This window comes from Erythrolamprus reginae, chromosome 12 (genome assembly GCF_031021105.1).
Source record: "Erythrolamprus reginae isolate rEryReg1 chromosome 12, rEryReg1.hap1, whole genome shotgun sequence".
Lineage (NCBI taxonomy): Eukaryota > Metazoa > Chordata > Lepidosauria > Squamata > Dipsadidae > Erythrolamprus > Erythrolamprus reginae.
Genome location: NC_091961.1, coordinates 18,416,530 through 18,435,930, shown reverse-complemented (window position 1 = coordinate 18,435,930; position 19,401 = coordinate 18,416,530). Strand labels below are relative to the sequence as shown.

General features: G+C 43.7%; 1 protein-coding gene across 17 annotated transcripts in view; it reads left to right on the top strand.

Moving 5' to 3' along the window:
• The window catches only part of PKNOX2 (PBX/knotted 1 homeobox 2), a 399,587-nt gene that overhangs the window by 234,374 nt on the left and 145,812 nt on the right, over window positions 1-19,401 (top strand). For 14 of the 17 annotated variants that reach the window (XM_070765952.1, XM_070765942.1, XM_070765949.1 and 11 more), the window contains one exon: window positions 14,880-14,937. The exons of the other annotated variants lie outside the window; for them this stretch is intronic. The gene's annotated coding sequence lies outside the window, so the exon portion shown is untranslated. The remainder of the gene's footprint in view (window positions 1-14,879; window positions 14,938-19,401) is intronic. 17 annotated transcript variants of the gene reach the window in all.

The window sequence follows — 19,401 nt, the reverse complement described above, 5'->3', positions numbered from 1 at the left end:
GCAGCTCACAAGAAATTATACCAAACCATGTATATTTTTTACTTATTTTAATTTATATTTTACCATCGTATAAATGCATGAACAGTGTGGCACCTGAGTGTCATACATTTTAGTACAAATAAAATATTTGCTATGTTTGACAAGCTTAGATACTTCTGGTAATAATACAGATATTTATGTAAAGTTATAATCTTGCATTATTTAGTTATTCAATATTTCAATATGTTATTTTATACCAATCACCATATTATTCAAACATACTTAATAATATCGTTCAAATTCTGATTTCCCCTCTTGTTATTACTTCACCTTATTATATAAAAATGTGTATTCCATTAATTCCCCTCTCTCTAGTTTCCATCACTATTTTAACTTTTAATTCTGCCATTATTATATTTAAAAATATTCCCTTCCTACCCATTGTCTCTTATCTGCTTTAAAGCTTTAATTGTTCATTCCTTAGATTGCCATCCATATTTCTCTCTTGGATCTTTATCTCCATCTGCTTCCATTATCTTGAACAATCATTTTAAACATTTCTCCCTTCTCTGCCCTTTTCCATTAGGTAATTTTCAAAATATCTACTCTTGCCTCCATCTCTCTTCCAAAAAGGTATTCCTGCAACTCCAGTTCCTTTTTTTATTCCCTAAAAATACTCTCTCCTCATCTTATTTATTATGTGAGCTTATTTATTATGTCACTGTGAGAAGGGCAGCAGAGAAATCTAATTAATAAAATAAATAAAATTTTGTTGTTATCTCCCCCTTATCATCTTTTTTAATTTGTTGCTTTATCTGTTCTACTTTTTTCACCTATTCTTTCAATTGGCTCCTTCTCTTCTGTTTTGGTCAATATTTGTCTTTTGTGTCATTTTTTCCAGCTCTCCATCTATGCTCTGCATTTTCTTCATAATCTTGTTTCTTCTTGTCAAAGTATCCTTAATATTTGAATTTCTGATGCAGTTTCTTCCCAAATTCCACTCATTTCTTGATGGCGGAGCATTTTTTTTAGTTTTATTTTGTCCCTTTTTGCCCAATAATCCAATTAATGCAAACCCAAATTCACTTCTCAAAAAGTTCGATATTCATAAATCTTTATATCCCAAAACCAATCTACCTGTTCCAATTTTTTTCCAGAACTTTCATAAGTCCTTCTATAAATTCAATCCTGTGTTGTAGCCTTCAGGGATCACTTTAATAATAATGTTTTTCTTATTTTTGTGTTTAAATTTATTTATTTATTTATTTGATTTTTTTTTTTTTAATGCCGCCCTTCTCCTTAGACTCGGGACGGCTTACAACATGTTAGCAATAGCACTTTTTAACAGAGCCAGCATATTGCCCCCACAATCCTGGTCTTCATTTTACCCACTCCGGAAGGATGGAAGGCTGAGTCAACCTTGAGCCAGTGGTGAGATTTGAACTGCTGACCTACAGATCTACAGTCAGCTTTAGTGATTTGCAGTACTGCATTCTACCTGCTGCGCCACCTCGGCTCTATAATCTATATTATTTCCTTGGGGAATGTGTTATGCCTTCTTTTTGTCAGCAGGTGGCATTCTTAAGACAAATTTCAATATTAACCAGTTTTATCCAATTTTAATGGTAACAATCCAAAATATAAAGATGATGTTAGTTTTTAAAGTAAATAGTTCCAGCATTTTGAAATGCCTATCCAAACATTTCAATACCTGTCCAATTTAAAAATCCAATTTTCTGTATTTTAATAGTTTTTGCCTTTTCTCTTTTTTTCTTCAATTTTAAATTTTTTCTCAAAATGTTAAATTACTGCTTTTAAAAATAGCAATGAGCCTCTCTTTTCCTGGATATTCTTTTGGGATTGGGTTTTAAATAAAAAGGATTATTCTCACCTAGTTCCAGACACTGTTCACCAACTCTGCTCCAGTACAGTTCTTAGATGTTTCTCAGCTGTCCCAGCTTCGTGGCAGCCATCATTAGGCTACTTCTTCTCGCAGTGGCACAGAGGGGAAAAAGTCCGGGGCTCAGCAGGAGATTTGTGATCTCTCGCACAACCTCTCAGGGAGCCCCTCTTTAGCTTTGCTGCCCCTACAATGTGACTTTGCTCCTCTCAGAATCTACAAACAGGGGATGTAGAACCCCGTTCCCTGCAGCTGATATTGCCGTGATGTCAACCAGAAGTCTACTTATTTCAATTTATATGGCTGCTCAACTCATACAAGCCAACACTAGATGTGGCAAACACAGTTAAGAACATCAATATCATTATAAAAACGTAAATGCACACAACAAAAAGGTAACCGCCTTGTGACAATTTCTGGAGTACATTAGAATGTACAGTACTAAGAGATGTGCCTTCTCTTGTCTGTAATGCATACATTCCTATTCTCTTTCCTTGGATGTTTTCCAATTACAGCATTGGTATGAACCTGGAACAAAGATGAGATAATTATTTTCCCTCAGACATAAGTCATTATAGTTGATGAAGTCAGACTGACATAGTGGTACATCTGGGTGGAATTAATAATGATAATGGTGTGGGAGAAGGGTCAGCAACCTTAAAATCTCAAAGAACCATTTGGACACATTTCCCAGAGAAAAGAGCCACAAAACCTGGGTGGGCGTGGCCAACTCAACATCATTCCCACTGAGTCACATGACACCCACCCCCACAGCTAAGCCTACCCAGTTTTTGTGGCTCTGTTTTCTTTTCTATGAGAAAAATGTATCTCTATTTTCCCTCTCTCTTTCTCTCTCTCCATTTCTCTTTCTTCTGCTGCTATCTCTCTCCCTCCCTCTCTCTTTTCTTCTCCTTCTCTCATCTATCTCTTTCTCCCATCACTCTCTTTATCCCTCTCTCTCCTGTTTTCTCTCTGTATGCTAAGGAATGATCACCACTCCCAGCTTCCCTTTGGGCGACTCTCATCCCCTTCTCATGACTCCCTGGCTGTCTGTGGCACACATGGGGAGACCCTCCTCAAGGCGCAAAGGTGCATGCGGAGGGCAGGTGGCAGGTGGATGCTCACTTAAGGAGGGTCTTTGGACGTGGCTTCTCTCCTGCCCTAAGGATCCGGCCATTGCCTTGCTATGCCCCATCCTGTTTCCACCACTACCACCTGCAGCTCTTTGGCCGAGCAGGTGGGGCAGGAGCTCCAGCCTGAAGTGGCAGGAAGCAAAGACTGCCTTACGTGCAAATGTGGCATGGAGTCAGCTAAAGGGCCACTTCTTTCCTGTCCTAAGGATCTGGCCATCGCCAGGCCATGCCCCCCCACACACACACACATGAGAGGAGGGGGGAAGAATGCCGGATCAAAGACAAAATGATTAGGGGACTTGAAACCAAGACCTACGAAGAGAGATTGCGGGAACTGGGCATGGATAGCCTAGAGAAAAGGGGGGCCAGAGGGGACATGATAGCTGTATATAGGTATATGAGCGGTTGCCACAGAGAGGAAGGGGCAACTCTATTCTCCAGAGCACCAGAGGGCCGGACGAGGAACAGCGGCTGGAAGCTGACCAAGGAGAGATTCAACCTAGAAGTAAGGAAGAACTTCCTGACGGTCAGAGTGATCAACCAGTGGAACAACCTGCCTGCAGATGTTGTAAACTCCCCCAACTCTGGACACTTTCAAGAGGAGATTGGACTGCCATTTGGCTGGGGTGCTATAGGATTCCTGCTCAGGCAGGAGGTTGGACCTGATGACTTGCATGGTCCCTTTCAACTCAAACAATAAATAAATAAATGAAATAAATAAACAGCCTTCGCTTCCTGCCACTTCAGGCTGGGGTTTACGCTCTCCCTGCTTGACCAAAGAGCTGAGAGAGTGGGACGGCCAGGACATGGCAAGGCCAGATCCTTAGGGCAGGACCCTCCTTAAACAAGCAGCCGCCCGCCCTCCGAACATGCCTTTGCTACACTTTGGCACTCACTTGAGGGTCTCCCCACACATGCACACACTCCTGACCCTGCCACAGCCAGCCAGGGTATGAGAGGGCGACCCTCCTCCCCCAGGAGAGGGGGAGGAGGGTCACCTGAAAAGAAGCCTCAACCAGGGGTGCCTATGTTCCTCAACCAGCACCAGAGAATCATCCCCAACGGCTTCTTCATTCCTGCTATCTCCCTTATCTTCTCAGGCCAGGTGAGGGAGGGGAGGGCGAGGCCAGCCAGTGATGGGACAGGGAGCCACAACAGGGGGTCCAAAGAGCTGCATGCAGCTCTGGAGCCCTGGGTTGCCAACACTTGGTGTGGGATCATCATAGATGGCACAAGGATGAGACTATGGCCAGACTAAGCCTGGTTTGGTTACATCATCTTTGTTCCTTATGCCAAGACATGGAGATGGATTTGAGGACGTACTTTGCAAGCAGAAGGTTTCAGGTTCAATCCTCATCATCTCAGAATGAGATAACTGAAAGGAACTCTCTGGGCCTGAGATCTTGAACAGCTACTGTTGTCAAGAAGCTGAATAAAACACTCTGTGTGTTGAAAACTGTTGAATATGCAATGACTAATATGTAAATGGCTTGGGATTTAAATACTGGATACTGAGTGGTTGTTTGCTGAGCGGGAGATTTGAATTACTGTCAGTTATTTTGGGCGGGAAGCCAAAGGGATATAAGAACAGTAGCCCAGAGCCGTTTGCTTTGTTCGCGCCTATTTACTTTGTGGTGGCTGGTGAAACAATGTTACTCCTGCAACTCAGACAATGAACTTTGAAGAGCCCGAGCGCCTAAACTCTATTTATTTCAAAAACCGTTCTGTTGTTGGTTGTGGAACAACTTGCTGAGATGAATGGAAGGAGAGCAACGAAGGAAGGAAGGGACCTTCACAACAATCCTTTTTTGTATAACATGTTATTTTTTATTATCGTTCTAAGTTTACTTCTCTGCTTTCTTTGAAAGTATACAACTCCCGTGGTTGCTGCTTCTTCTGGTTAAGCCACTTTTCCTTCGTGATCTGTTCTCCCCATTCAGCACCCATCAGGCACAGTTTTTTCAGCAATATTGTTGCTGTTAACAGAATTCTTATCACGGAACTCTCTTCTTTGGACATCGTAACTCAAAGTTTTAATCAAAGCACACTGAAGGATTAATTTTCCAGTAAGGAAGTCAAGGATCTACTCAGGTTTGAGGCAAACCTATCATCCTTTAGGAAGAGACAGGGTTTAGATGTTGCTAAGCCAGCTTCATGCATCTTTGTGCTTCTCATTGCGATCTCCCTTGCTTTGACAAGTCTTAGATTAGTCTTCGGAGAGCGGCGGCATACAAGTCTAATAAATTATTATTTGCAAGCCAGAAATAAAGAAAGATGATGGAACAGTTTGAGCATCCTATATGCCAGTGATGGTGAACCTTTTTTTGTTTGGGTGCCAAAAGGGTGCGTGCCCACACCCATAATGCAATGCCCTCCCCTGTGCATGTGTGGACATGCACATCCCCCTGCCCACCCCACCCCATGTATGTGAGCACAACTCCCCTGATGTCCCCCTAACTCCTGCACGCGGATCTCTCTGAAGCCTCCAGATTTCCAATAGGCTCATTGGACTGCCACTGTTTTTTCACTGTCCTCGGGATTCAGTAAAGCTTCCGGAGCCTGTGGATGGCATAAAAACGGGCCCAACAGGCCAGTGGGCCATTTTGTGCCATCCACAGGCTCCTGAGGGCTTTCCTGAAGCTTGGGAAGAGCGAAAACAGTATCCCTGGGGCACACCACCAACCAAAATGACACTCTCCTCTCTTTTTCCATTCCTGTCTTCTCCCCCCCACCTTGTGTGTGTGTGTGTGTGTGTATGTCTGTACACACTCTTGAACCGTTTCCAAAACCGGGTGAGGACTGGGTTTTTTTTTCTCTCTTATTCTTTGAGTGCTTTTTATCATATGCTTTAAATCAAGAGTCACTTCTCTCTCTCTTTTTTTTCTCTTTCCTCTCATTCTCTGCCTCGATCATTTTCTCATTTCTCTTTTTTCCTCCCCTTTTTGCTCTCATTTCTCTCTCTCTCCCTTCCTCTCCTTTTCTCTCTCTCTCTTGCTTTCTCTCTCTCTCTCTTGCTTTCTTTCTCTCTTTCTCTTTCTCTCTCTTTCTCTCTCTCTTGCTTTCTCTCTCTCTCTCAAGCTTTCTTTCTCTCTCTCTCTCTTGCTTTCTTTCCCTCTCTTTTTCTCTCTCTTTCTCTCTCCCCCTCTCTTTCTCTCTCTCTCTCTCTTGCTTTCTTTCTCTCTCTCTTTCTCTCCCCCCCTCTTTTTCTCTCTCTTGGTCTCTCTCTCTGTGTGTGTGTCTTGCTCCCTCTCTCTCTTGTTCTCTCTTTCTCTCTTTTTCTCTCTCTCTTGCTATCTTTCTCTTTCTCTTTCATACACCATGCCGGCAACAGCGGCATCGGGCAGTAGCGGCGGTACAGCAGCAGGGCGGTCAGCTGCAAGTGAGAGCTCCAGGGTGGAGGCACTGACAGCAGCTGGACATGTTACTGGACACCATACATACTGACGCTGTGCTGGGCATTGATGCGGGGCTGGCACCTCTGTCCCGGCCCAGCCAGCGGGCCAGTGCCAGCCCTGCGCCCATGCCCAGCACAGCCCCAGCATGTACGGCATCCAGCAACACGTCCAGCCGCCGCCACCGGTGCCTCCGCCCTGGAGCTCCTGCTCACAGCCGCCGCCCCGCAGCTACTGCCCTGTGCTGCTGCTGCCAGTGCCATCCTTCTCCCGCTGCCGGCACCCTCCCGCCGGGCCCCAAAACTCACCTGCCATGAAGAAGGAAGGTGTGAAGGAGGAAGGTGCGAAGAAGGAAGCTCAGCTTCCGGTCTCACAACGTTTTGCTCTTCGCGCCCTCAGCTGAGCTTCCTTTTTCGCAGCACACCTGACCATGTCTCGCGGCACACTAGTGTGCCACAGCACACTGGTTGAAAAACACTGCTCTAGAGGGCCGAAAATCAGCTGGCCAGCGCACACATTCGCACTGGACTGACATAGGACAACGCCTCGCGTGCCCTCAGATATGGTTCCCCGTGGCACAGGGCTCCATATGCTTTCCATGAAACCTGAATCATCCCAAGATATATAACTTTCTGGAGCTGAACGGTTTTGCCATGTTATGGCCAGAACTGGCTTAGAAAACAGAAGGAGAGTGGGAAGAATTTCTTTCCTGTGTTTCTTTTTCCAACCCATCCTCCTTTCCTCTCCCTCTAGAAGGATGGATTGAGGCAGTGTAAGGAAATCTGAATAACTAATCAGAGTCCTCATTAACCCCCTGCTGAGATGCTCAAACATTCACTTTGCTGTTTATGAAGCAGAAAAAAAACCCTGCATTAAAATTGATGTGTTATTAATCCCACTGTTCTGGCCCTTTGGGGCACTGAATTCCCTTTATTTCGCCTGGAGCCAAGCAGTATGAAGCCACTTTCTATAGGACTAGGCGACTCTCTATTATTTATGGGCCCAGCACAGAATTCCCATTGAGCAACTGTCTTAACCCCAGCCACTTTCCTACCGTGGTTTCCTCCACCTTGTTCCCGTACATGCAGACAAACTCCATTCTCTCAGCTATTCAAATGTATTCACACATCATTTTATTCCCAGAACATAGAAAGTAACAGAATAACAAGAGTTGGAAGGGACTTTGGAGGTCTCCTAGTCCAGCCCTTTGCTCAAGCAGGAAGTCATATACCATTGCAGAAAAATGGTTGTCTAATCTCTTTTTAAAAGCCTTCAAGGATGGAGCACTCATAACTTCTAAGGGTTATTCATTCATTCATTCATTCATTCATTCATTCATTCATTCATTCATTCATTCATTTATTTATTTATTGTTAGAGTTGAAAGGGACCATGACGGCCATCGAGTTCAACAGCCTGCCCAAGCAGGAACCCTATAGCACACCAGTCAAATGGCAGTTCAATCTTCTCTTAAACATGTCCAGAGTGTTGGAGTTCACAACGTCCGCAAGTAGGTTGTTCCATTGGTTGATCGCTCTGACCGTCAGGAAGTTCCTCCTTATCTCCATGTTGAATCTTTCTTTGGTCAGCTTCCAGCCTTTGTTCCTCGTCCGGCCCTCTGGTGCCCTGAAGAATAAAGTGATCCCTTCCTCTCTGTGACATCCCCTCGTATACTTGTAGACTGCTATCATGTCCGCTCTGGCCCTCCTTTTCTCTAGGCTATCCATGCCCAGTTCCCTCAATCTCTCTTCGTAAGTCTTGGTTTCTAGTCCCTTAATCATCTTGGTTGCTCTTTTTTGCACTTTCTCCAGAGTTTCAATGTCTCTTTTGAAGTGTGGTGACCAGAACTGAATACAGTACTCCAGGTGTGGTCGGGCCAGGGCGTAGTAGAGTGGTATTAAGACTTCCCTGGTCTTGGAGTGTATTCCCCTGTTGATGCAGCTTAGGATTGTGTTGGCTTTTTTAGCTGCTGCTGCACATTGTTGGCTCATGTTTAGTTGGTTGTCCACCAAGACACCGAGGTCTCTTTCGCAGTCGCTACTGCTAAGAGGGGTTTCTCCCAGGTTGTATGTGTGTCCAGGGTTTTTTCTGCCTAGGTGAAGGACTTTGCTCTTGTCGATGTTAAACATCATTTCGTTGGTATGGGCCCACTGTGTTAGTCTGTCTAGGTCTTTCTGTAATTTGAGCCTGTCTTCTAGGGTATTGGCTACCCCCGCCAGCTTGGTGTCATCTGCGAACTATTGTAACTGTCCAGAAATTTAGCCTTAGCTCTAGGTTGCTTCTTTCCTTGATTAGTTTCCATCCATTTCTTCTTATCTCACACTCGTGAAAAGCCCAAATATTCATATGCACACAATCCTCAATATCCTTCAAGTCTATCAATTTCTCTATCCGGAAATATAGCAAAAAATACTCTTGAAGTCCACACCTCTTACAGTTGCCAAGGTTGAGAAACATTGCTGTAGTCCAGAAGTGTTCAATCTTGATAACTTTAAGACTTGTGGACTTCAACTCCCAGAATTCCCCAGCCAGCAGGTTGAACTGCACACGTCTTAAAGATGCCACAGTTGGATATCATTGCTCTAGACCAGTGTTTCCCAACCTTGGCAACTTGAAGATATCTGGACTTCAACTCCCAGAATTCCCCAGCCAGCATTCGCTGGCTGTGGAATTCTGGGAGTTGAAGTCCAAATATCTTCAAGTTGCCAAGGTTGGGAAACACTGCTCTAGACCATTAAGTAAAAAACTATTTTCATCACCTGATCCTTTCTAGCAGCTAGCCTGAATTTGTTAAATTCTAGATGTCTTTCCACTGAGACAAAGTTCAATTAATTGTATTTTTTGCTGTACATTTTGCTCAACATTTTTTGTGGTAAGCTGCCAAGAGTCCTCCAAGAGTTGGGCAGCATATAAATCAAATTAAATAAATAAATAAACATCAAAAGTGACAATGCAACAAAATATTGTGTGCTTTGATGGGAATATTAGCTAGCTTGCTGGGTGGATGGACAGATAATAGATGCTAGCTCAAAAGATGGCTAAATAGTTAGCTAGATAGCGAGAGCACGAGATTCATTTCGTTAGTACATTTCTCATTTTACATTCCCAGTTTTGACATAATTTTCTGCACTTCCTAACAGTTCACAAGTTTCTACTTTTTCTGACTTCTCTTAAGAGATGCCAGCACAATGGTGTGGGCTGTGTATATGCAAATGTGTGCTGCCTGCCTCCCACAAGGGATCAGTATGTAAACTGAGGCAGTTTGATAGATTTTGAGCTGAAGCTAATATATGACTGAGTTCTGTCACCCCTGCTGGCCCCAGTTTCCAGATTCGCTTACCTCCCATGGTGTTCTCCTCCAGCCAAACCTGCCTGTTAATTAGGCATTTGGGGAGAGACAGCTTGATATCCGCACCATTGGCCATTCTGTAGCCTCCAGGCCAGCTGGTTAGAGGGAAAGCAGGTTAATCAGAAGTCTCCCCAGGCGCCTGACTTCTTATTTTGGATTAAAGTTGGTCACGGGTGTGTCTTCAAGATGGATTTTTTTTATAAGTAACAAAGAGTCATGTGGCACCTTAGAGGCAAATGTGTTTATTGTGATGGAGCTGTTTGTGGATCACCACTCACTCCGTTAGATGATTCTGGTAAAATAAACTGCCCTCCATGGAACCTGTGGCCCTCCAGGTGATGGCTATAATGGAATAAAAGAATATCAGAGTTGGAAGTGACCTTGAGGTCTTCTAGTCCAACCCCCTGTTCAAGCAAGAAACTGTACATCATTTCAGACAAATGGTTGTCCAATCTCTTCTTTAAAATCTCCAATAACAGAGCACCTACAACTTCTGGAGGCAAGTTGTTCCACTGATCAAGAAATTTCTCCTTAGTTCTAGGGTACTTCTCTCCTTGATAAGTTTCCATCCATTGCTTCTTGTGCTGCCTTCAGGTGCTTTTGAGAATAGTTTGCTGATCAGTTCTCCTGCAGATGCCCCATCACCTGTGGGCAAAAAAGAGGGATGCAACCTTTGGAGGTGGAACTCATGTTTTTTCCCACAATGTGTTAAACTGCAAACTCCTAAAATGTTTTGGGAGGGAAATGAGGGAGAAGCTTGGATCATATGTGTTCTATTCCAAGCCTACGCAGATTAAAAACAAAGGAGGAATTCACGCACTGATATTTCAAATCAATCTTTTTATATAGCAAGTGTCATTTATACCAGCCAAATTTATGCATGTGAGTTCATCTTGGCAGTTTCTCAGTGAAAAGAGTTAAAAGAGAACAGTCCAGCAGCTAGGCTGCTGCCGAATATCAAAGCTAATTACAGCTTTCCAGCATCTTCACAGACAGGGCACTTTTTCTCCAAGGATTTTAGCAGCGAAATAACAGTTGACTAGCGTAACCTGGCTGAAACCTCAAACATCATCTGACTCCATTAGAAAACATTGAAACTCCACCCTAAATTTCCCATGCACCACCTTTAAATACCTATGGGGAGTGGTGAACGATTCCCTAGAGCAGTGATGGTGAACCTTTTCCCCCTGGGTGCTGAAAGAGTGTGTGCGCGTGCTATCCCACATGCATGAATGCCACATCCATAATTCAATGACTGAGGAGGGTGAAAACAGCTTTCTCCACCCCTTGCAGGCCCTCTGGAGGCCGTAAACAGCCTGTTTCCCAACTTCTGATTGGCCCAGTAGGCTCGTGTTTCACCCTCTCCAGGTTCCAAAGGTTTCTCTGGAGCCAGGGGAGGGTAAAAATGTCCTCCCCATCCTCCCCAGAGGCTCTCTGGAAGCCAAAAATACCCTCCTAGAGCCTCTGTGTAAGCCAAAAATTAGCTGGCTAGCACACACATGCACGTTGGAGCTGAGCTAGGGCAATAGTTCGCGTGCCAGCAGATATGGCTGTGCATATCACCTGTGGCACCCATGCCATAGGTTCGCCAACACTGCCCTAGAGTTATCAAACTACAGACTACTTCCTTTTCCCATACAAGTATTCTTGTCTTTTTCTTAGTCTTCTAAGGCAGGCAACATGGTCCTCCTCATCTTCCTCTAAATTAGACCCTACTGTCATTGGCATATTTGCCACCTCTGGTGGTCCTTCAGGTTCATCCAGGTCTATTTCTCCTTCACTCTCACTCTCTGCATCAGCTGGCAAAACCACTGCCCCAGGGTCCCAAGATGGGCCTGGCTCATCCCCCTCAGAATCTATCATTACCAGAGTTGGTCGAGAAGCACTCACAACAATATGTAAACAGGACAACACATTATAAAAGCATGTTCTGACATGAACATGACATGTTTATTTGATGTACTTTTCTCTTGTTTGCACACCATGTTATAAAGCTTCTTTGATTCAGAGTAATCTTCAAGTCCTGTGAACATATCATGACTTGAAGGAGTCATTTGTTCAAATCATATTTGACTATAATAAGCTAGGATTGCACTACAGTTTCAGACATAAGCATTGTCAAGCCATGGCTTTGGGTTCAGGTCTAAAAGAACATAGTACTTTGATCTGAGATTACCCTGAAACTTTCAAAGGTGAGGAAACTCTTAAACTTGACGGACTCTCATATGGGAATATCTTAAACATTTAACAGAGTTATTGGTGGGAGTATATGAGTGTGTGTACATGAATGTGTAATATACATATTTCACACAGAGACACAAACCTTTGATCTCCATGTTTTAAGCAATGACCCAGCACTTCTTTAGAGTAAGTACCTCTGACCTTCATGGACTGTACTTGTGCTGGCAAAGGTTTGGAGGGTGGAGTTTGCTGTTGGTTTTTGTTTGGCTTTGAGATACTTTCTCATTCTAAGTTCTTACTACAAAAAAAACCATTTAATTGCACAATGTTCAGAAAGCATTTCCATTGCTCAGATCATGGTTTGAAAAGTGTACTCCCGTGGTTTCTCCAGTTGCCATTCTCATTGTCAAATGTTGGAGGCTCAAAGCCTTGGCCATGCTGTGCAGCCAAGTGAATAGAAGGGGGCTCGAAGAAGGCTATGCCTCCAAGTAGCTTAACAATGGTGACCGTTACCATACTTTCACACTTTCCACTTTGCCTTCATATCACTCATTGCGTCTACACTTCAAAGTGGAGTTTATTTTATTTATTTATTTATTTTATTTATTCGATTTTTATGCCGCCCTTCTCCTTAGACTCAGAGCGGCTTACAACATGTTAGCAATGGCACTTTTTTAAACAGAGCTAGGCTATTGCCCCCACAAACCGGGTCCTCATTTGACCCACCTCGGAAGGATGGAAGGCTAAGTCAACCTTGAGCCGGTGATGAGATTTGAACCGCTGACCTTCAGATCTACAAGTCAGCTTCAGTGGCCTGCAGTACAGCACTCTACCTACTGCGCCACCCCGTTATGATTAAGCGGGAGTATTTCAACCTAAAACATTTTCTTTGAGCATTTATTAGAAACATGGGCGAAAGAGACATCTCGCAGAGAGAAAGCATGCAGTGTAAGTTCCAAATATAAAATCCAGTGATGGTGAGGAACCTAACCAAGGTCACACACTGCCCTCAACTAATATCTTGGGCCCAATGCCTCCAGGAACCCCCAGCCAGGACCTAAGACTTTCCAGAAGGCTAATGTGTTGGATAGGCTTTTATTAAATGTGGCAATTCTCAACTAAGTATAATTTTACATTTTAATCCTGTTTTTATTTCATACAATTCAAGGCAGAATGCTCCCTCCTCCTATTTTGCCCCACAATCTTTTGACTGGATTGAAGTCATCCAGACAACACCTAAAGCCTTCCTGGCTTCTAGTCTAGTATCTCAACTATCTTGCTTTCTCATAGATGCACAAGCCTGATCTCAGAGACAGACCATAGACCTTGGAAATTAATTAAAGCTTGTTCTGTAGTACTTTTCAGCCAAATAGTTTATAAACTGTTTCTGTATTGTATCACAAAATGCTTTTACTCTTCATCAACATTGGGGGAAAGGGGGAAAGTTAAAGTATTTAAAGTAAACAGTAGCCTAGTGGGACACCAGAATCTTAGAAATGTTGCTTTAATTGCCCAAGCGCAGATAAACCCTCCTTAAACCTAATCCAGTCCATTCATCAATAAAGCAATGGAAACAACAATATTTTCCGCATACAATTATGAATCACAAAGAGAACTTGTCACCTCACTCAAGGATCTCCAAAAATCAAGACCTTTTTGTTCATGTTTTTCCCAACATGCAACTGTAGAAAAGCTAGATAATTAATGGGCTGAAGGCCTTTCCTTAACTTGTTGCTGGGATTGTACAGAGGTACATTTAAATACATTTTTAAATGCCTTTAGCCTTCTAGCCCCTTTTCTGATCACCAGTATGGTAGATTGTTAGGTGAGCTTGGAAATGTAGAGCAAGCACTGCAATATAGAAGGTTCCAAATGTGCTTCAGCTTTGCAGAGATAAAATCCTATTTTACAGAAGTGCAAGGCGGAGAAAGCCTCCCGCATTGTTATTATTTTTTAATCCCCATTCTCATTCGTTTGATTGAATCTGTATTCAGCATTTTTTCAAAGGAGAAACAAAATTCCCAAATTTTCATGGAAGGACTGAAGTGTTCTTGCACTTATATAGTTACAGAGGGCCATGTCCATGTTTTGTGGGCATGAATGTTCTTCCTTTCAATGCTCTTTCAAATTTCTTTCCTTCCTCCACAGTCCTTAAGAGCAATGAAGTCTACTAAATGAAACTGTAATCCCCTTCTACAACGTATCAAATGATTTTAGAAGAGTGAAATTGCTGGAGTTTCTATTGTCCAGATTTGAAGGACAGGGGACTCAGAGAGAGAAGCAGATACTGGAGGAGGGAAGAGGGTCAGGAGGGATAAATTTGAGGGGTGGGGGTAAGAAACCGAGATGCGAGCCTAAAAGAAGTATATTTTGTCCTATCATGTCTTGAATTGCACCATGGATACAACAGCAGAGAAACAGATGGAATGCAGTATAACCGTGTGATATAACCACCAGTGTGGTCTGCATTCTTTCTAATAACACTCTGAGCCAAGAATGTAAATTCTAGACAAAACATTAGGGTATGAAAGCCCCCCAAGGAAACAGTGAAAGTTGCTTTGGGTGGATAGAAAAACCAGATAAGAGGTTGCTTGACACAGCTGGAGTGGAGTAGTACTTCCCCTTCTAAAAATTGACACCAACACATTTGTCTTTCTCAAAGGAGGGGAGAGCTACATGGGGTCACCCTGGATGTGGGGTGATTTTTGCAAGGTTTTCCATGCCTTCTATCTAGCTCAATTTTTTAAAAAATTAAACCGAAAAACAATTAGGAATCCATTCGGCTTGTCTGTGGTTTATATCCAGCAACATTCTTTGCAGATTTCGGTACAAATCGCCTAAATTGTATTTAAACTTTTGTTGCTTTTGCAGGTTTTTTGGGGGGTGATGGTGGTGTTGGAATTTGCAATGAAGAAACATCTGATGGTTTCATATGTCTCTTTTCAGGCCACTGTGGCTGGAAGAAGAGCTTTTCTGAGGCTGACAGTGGGGAGAGTTTAAAAAGGCAAGTACACTTAGCAATGCTTCATGGTAAGCATTGCATTTTAATCGCTTTGCATAAAAAAGCAACAGAATGGATTGATTTCCATCCCAATCAGTGAACAAAAAAAGCAGGCTGGCTTGTACCTTGAGCAGATGAGGAATACATATATTGATATTTCATGGAATGGATTAATAGAAACTCTGTGTGCTTGATGTACAACAATGATAACAGGATCTCTTGTAGAAGCTTGATTTGGGGAAACTATGATTTAGATCAGTGTTTCCCAACCTTGGCAACTTGAAGATATCTGGACTTCAACTCCCAGAATCCCCCAGCCAGCGAATGCTGGCTGGGGAATTCTGGGAGTCGAAGTCCAGATATCTTCAAATTGTCAAGGTTGGGAAACACTGATTTAGATCATCTGCCTCCATGTTCACATAAACATACATCATAACACACTCATAAAACCATACATACAGGTGGGCGGAAGATGGATAGATAACGTTAACATAAGACATGGATGTTGGTGTAAGGAAAGTTAATTGTATGAGGTCTATTAGAATAGAACACTCTTAAAATGTGATGCTGCTATGTTCGAATGAAAGAAGCAATTTGAAGATACTCAGAGTATTATGACTGCAGGAAGAAATCTGTTCCTGTGGCTTTGAACAATTTAACTGATTAGTTTTTAAAAAGCATGATGCTTTTAAAAAACATACAAAAGTGCTCCCTCTGATGACTGTTTTGCAGAAAACGCAGTTTCCCTTGGATATATGGGATTTAGTTTTTTGCTCTATCTCATCACTAGGACAGCTTTTTCCAATATTATTAATCCAGATCTGCTAGTAGATGGGCATATAAATTGTCTCCCCCTCTTCTTCCTCCCCTTAATTCTTCTTTTTTACTAACTCGCTCGTACTTATTCACTTCCTAGCCCTCTTCTCACAATTTTTCACAAAACTCACATCTATAAATGCAAAACATAAACGGAAGAAGTAAGAATGTCCTTCCTCCCAAATTCCACATTGTTGTCCCTGTGAAGGCATAGATACCTAAGCAGAGCTATATGTCCTGCTCCATTTCTTCAATCTATCTCTATACTCTGTGAAAAAGGATGCTGCTGCCCTGCAGGATGAGATCAAAGATTATTCCACCCTGTTTTCCTACAGCGATCAGCCAGATGTTCCTAGGAAGCTCATCAAAGCAACCTGAGGGCAAACCCCCAATTCTCCCCTTATTCACCAGGCAACTGCTATGCTCTTTGAGATGACTCCTCTTTCACAGTCCCTCTTTTAAGGCATTGCTATAGTCCAAACAGGATGTTAATGGAGCATGGTTAATGATGTAGAGGGCAGGACTACCTTGGAAGGTCACAGCTGGTACTCCATCCAAAACTGATGAAATATTATTGTGCCAGTAAGCTAGTCCAGGTGGAAGGTGACCTAAGCCAGGAGTGTGCAACCTCTGGCCCTTAGCCTGATTTCATGCAACCCTCAGCTTAATTTCAAAAGCCCTTTGCAAGCAATCAATTCAGACCTCTGCTAAGACCTGGTTTCTCTTTCCCTGAGATCTAGCTGCTAAGGAGAAAGAAATGGACAACAGAAGGAGAATTAGAGAAAGAATAAAAAAGTGTCTTGGAAAAAAATACAACGTTTATATTTAACTCCAGTCACTGCTTGCCACCATTGTCCTCCAAAAGATTACTTCTGGGGGAAAGCAGTCCCTAAATCTCCTGGGTGAAAAGGAGGATAAAAATGTCATAAAGGAATGAATGAAAATAACGTTAATGACCAAGGTATTGCATACTAGCCTTCTAGGATTCATTAAAAGCCCGCTGCAGCTGATCAGAGCTAAAATGGCCATTAAGTTGCTCTTTAAGAAACTGGAAAAGGCAACAGGGACTTTCTTTATTCCAGTTTCTGTGTTGTGAAAACTTCCACATTGTTTCAAAGTACGCTGGTGTAACCTGGATCAATAATCTAGAGCAGTGTTTCCCAACCTTGGCAACTTGAAGAGATCTGGACTTCAACTCCCAGAATTCCCCAGCCAGCATTCGCTGGCTGGGGAATTCTGGGAGTTGAAGTCCAAATATCTTCAAGTTGCCAAGGTTGGGAAACACTGATCTAGAGCAACGCTGGAGGGTCCGTAACTCTGAATCTGACTGAACACTGTTAAAAGCCTTTATTAGGACTCAGCTAGCGGTGATATGGGAAGCAAAATGTTTGCATTTTTCTGCACATTGGGTCTGCAGAACCGCGCCTCGCTGCCCTTTTTAGCATGACCCATTCCCTTCTTAATGCGGAGGGAGCAGAGGAGCCTTTGCAGGGTAAAGCTGAGGAATTTGTTCAGTTTCTCGCGGATAAAGTCACCCAGATTTGGACGGACCTGGATTCTGATTGGGCAATTCTGACCAAGATGGCAGGGATAGGTCTTAGTTCTATTGTGTGGGATAAGTTTTATCTTGTGACTCCTGAGGAAGTGGACAAGGCCATGGGAGCAGTGAGTTCCTCTACTTGTTTATTGGACCCGTGCCCCTCCTGGCTGGTTGTGGCCAGCAGGGAGTGAGACAAGGCTGGTTCCAGGCTTTGGTCAACACCTCCTTGAGCAAGGGGTCATTTATTTATTGATTATTTATTTATTTATTGGATTTGTATGCCGCCCCTCTCCGGAGACTCGGGGCGGCTAACAGCAATAACAAGATAGCATACAATATTAATCCAATACTAAAAACAATTAAAAACCCATTATTATAAAAACCAAGCATACATACTGACATACCATGCATAAAATTGTAAGGGCCTAGGGGGAAAGAGTATTTATTTATTACTTAGATTTGTATGCCGCCCCTCTCCGCCCATCTCAATTCCCCCATGCCTGGCGGCAGAGGTGGGTTTTAAGTAGCTTACGAAAGGCAAGGAGGGTGGGGGCAATTCTAATCTCTGGGGGGAGTTGGTTCCAGAGGGCCGGGGCCGCCACAGAGAAGGCTCTTCCCCAGGGTCCCGCCATTCCCAGAACCATTAAAGAAAGTGGTCATGAGGCCCCTCCTCAAGAAGCCTTCCCTGAATCCAGCTGAGCTAAAACACTTTTGTCCAGTCTCCAACCTACCCTTTATGGCAAAGATTGTGGAGAAAGTGGTGGCACTCCAGCTCCTACAGTCATTAGATGAAACCCTTATCAATTGGGCTTCAGGACGGTTACAGCACAGAAACTGCTTTGGTCAAACTGATGGATGACCTCTGGCAAGCACGGGATAGAGGCCACTCCTCTATCTTGGTGCTTCTTGACCTAACAGCAGTTTTCAATGCCATTGACCATGGTATCCTCTACGATGACTAGGGGAGTTGGGGGCGAGAGGCATTGTGCTGGGGTAATTCTCCTCCTATTTCTCTGGTCGGTCGGTCGCTGTCAGTGTTGGTAGGGGGACAGAGATCCACCCCTAGGCCCTTCCTTTGTGGGGTGCCACAGGATTCGGTTCTCTCCCTTCTACTATTTAACATCTACATGAAACCACTGGGTGAGATCATCCAATGGTACAGGGTGAGGTACCAGCAATATGCTGAGGATACCCAGCTGTACATCTCCATCCCATGTCAGTTCAGTGAAGCGATTGTTGTGATGTGATGTCCTGGAGGCTGTGAGGGTCTGGAGGGGGTTAACATTTTCAAGCTTAACCCCAACAAGACTGAATGGCTGTGGATATTGCCTCTGAAGGACTATACTGTCTGTCCGTCATTGGTTCTGGGAGGGGAAACACTACCTCCCTCAGAACGGACTGGCAATTTGGATGTCCTCCTAGATTATCAGCTGAGACTGGAACAACATCTCTCAGCTGTAGTGCCTAGTGTACCAGTTGTGACCCTATTTGGATCAGGAGGCTCTCTTCATGGCCACTTATGTCCTTATCACCTCATGGTTAGACTATTGCAACATGCCCAACATGGGGCTACCCCTGAAGTGTTCAGAAATGACAACTGGTCCAGAATGCAGCTGCGCAAGCTGTTGTGGGTGCACCTAGGTACACTCACATCACACCAACTTTCTGCGAGCTGCACTGGCTCCCAATCAGTTTCCAGACACAATTCAAGGTGTTGGTTATCACCTATCAAGCTCTACATGGCTTAGGACCAGACTATCTTCGGGACCGCCTTCTGCCGCATAGCTCCCAGTGACCGATAAGGGTTGGCCTTCTCCAGGTCCCATCAGCTAGACATTGTCGGTTGGTGGGGCCGTGGGGGAGGGCTTTCTCTGTGGCAGTTCCAGCCACCCCCTGAGGTCCATGCTGTCCCCAGACTCCCCTCTTTACTAGCCTTCCAGAAAGCCATGAAGACCTGGCTCTACCAGCAGGCCTGGGGCCATTGATCAACGCGGTACCACCTAGATCTGGTCACAAAAAGATATGAATGGGATTTTTAATGTATTTTATATTGTTTTTAGATTTTGTGAGCTGCCCAGAATCCAGAAGGAGTTGGGCAACCTATAAATGAA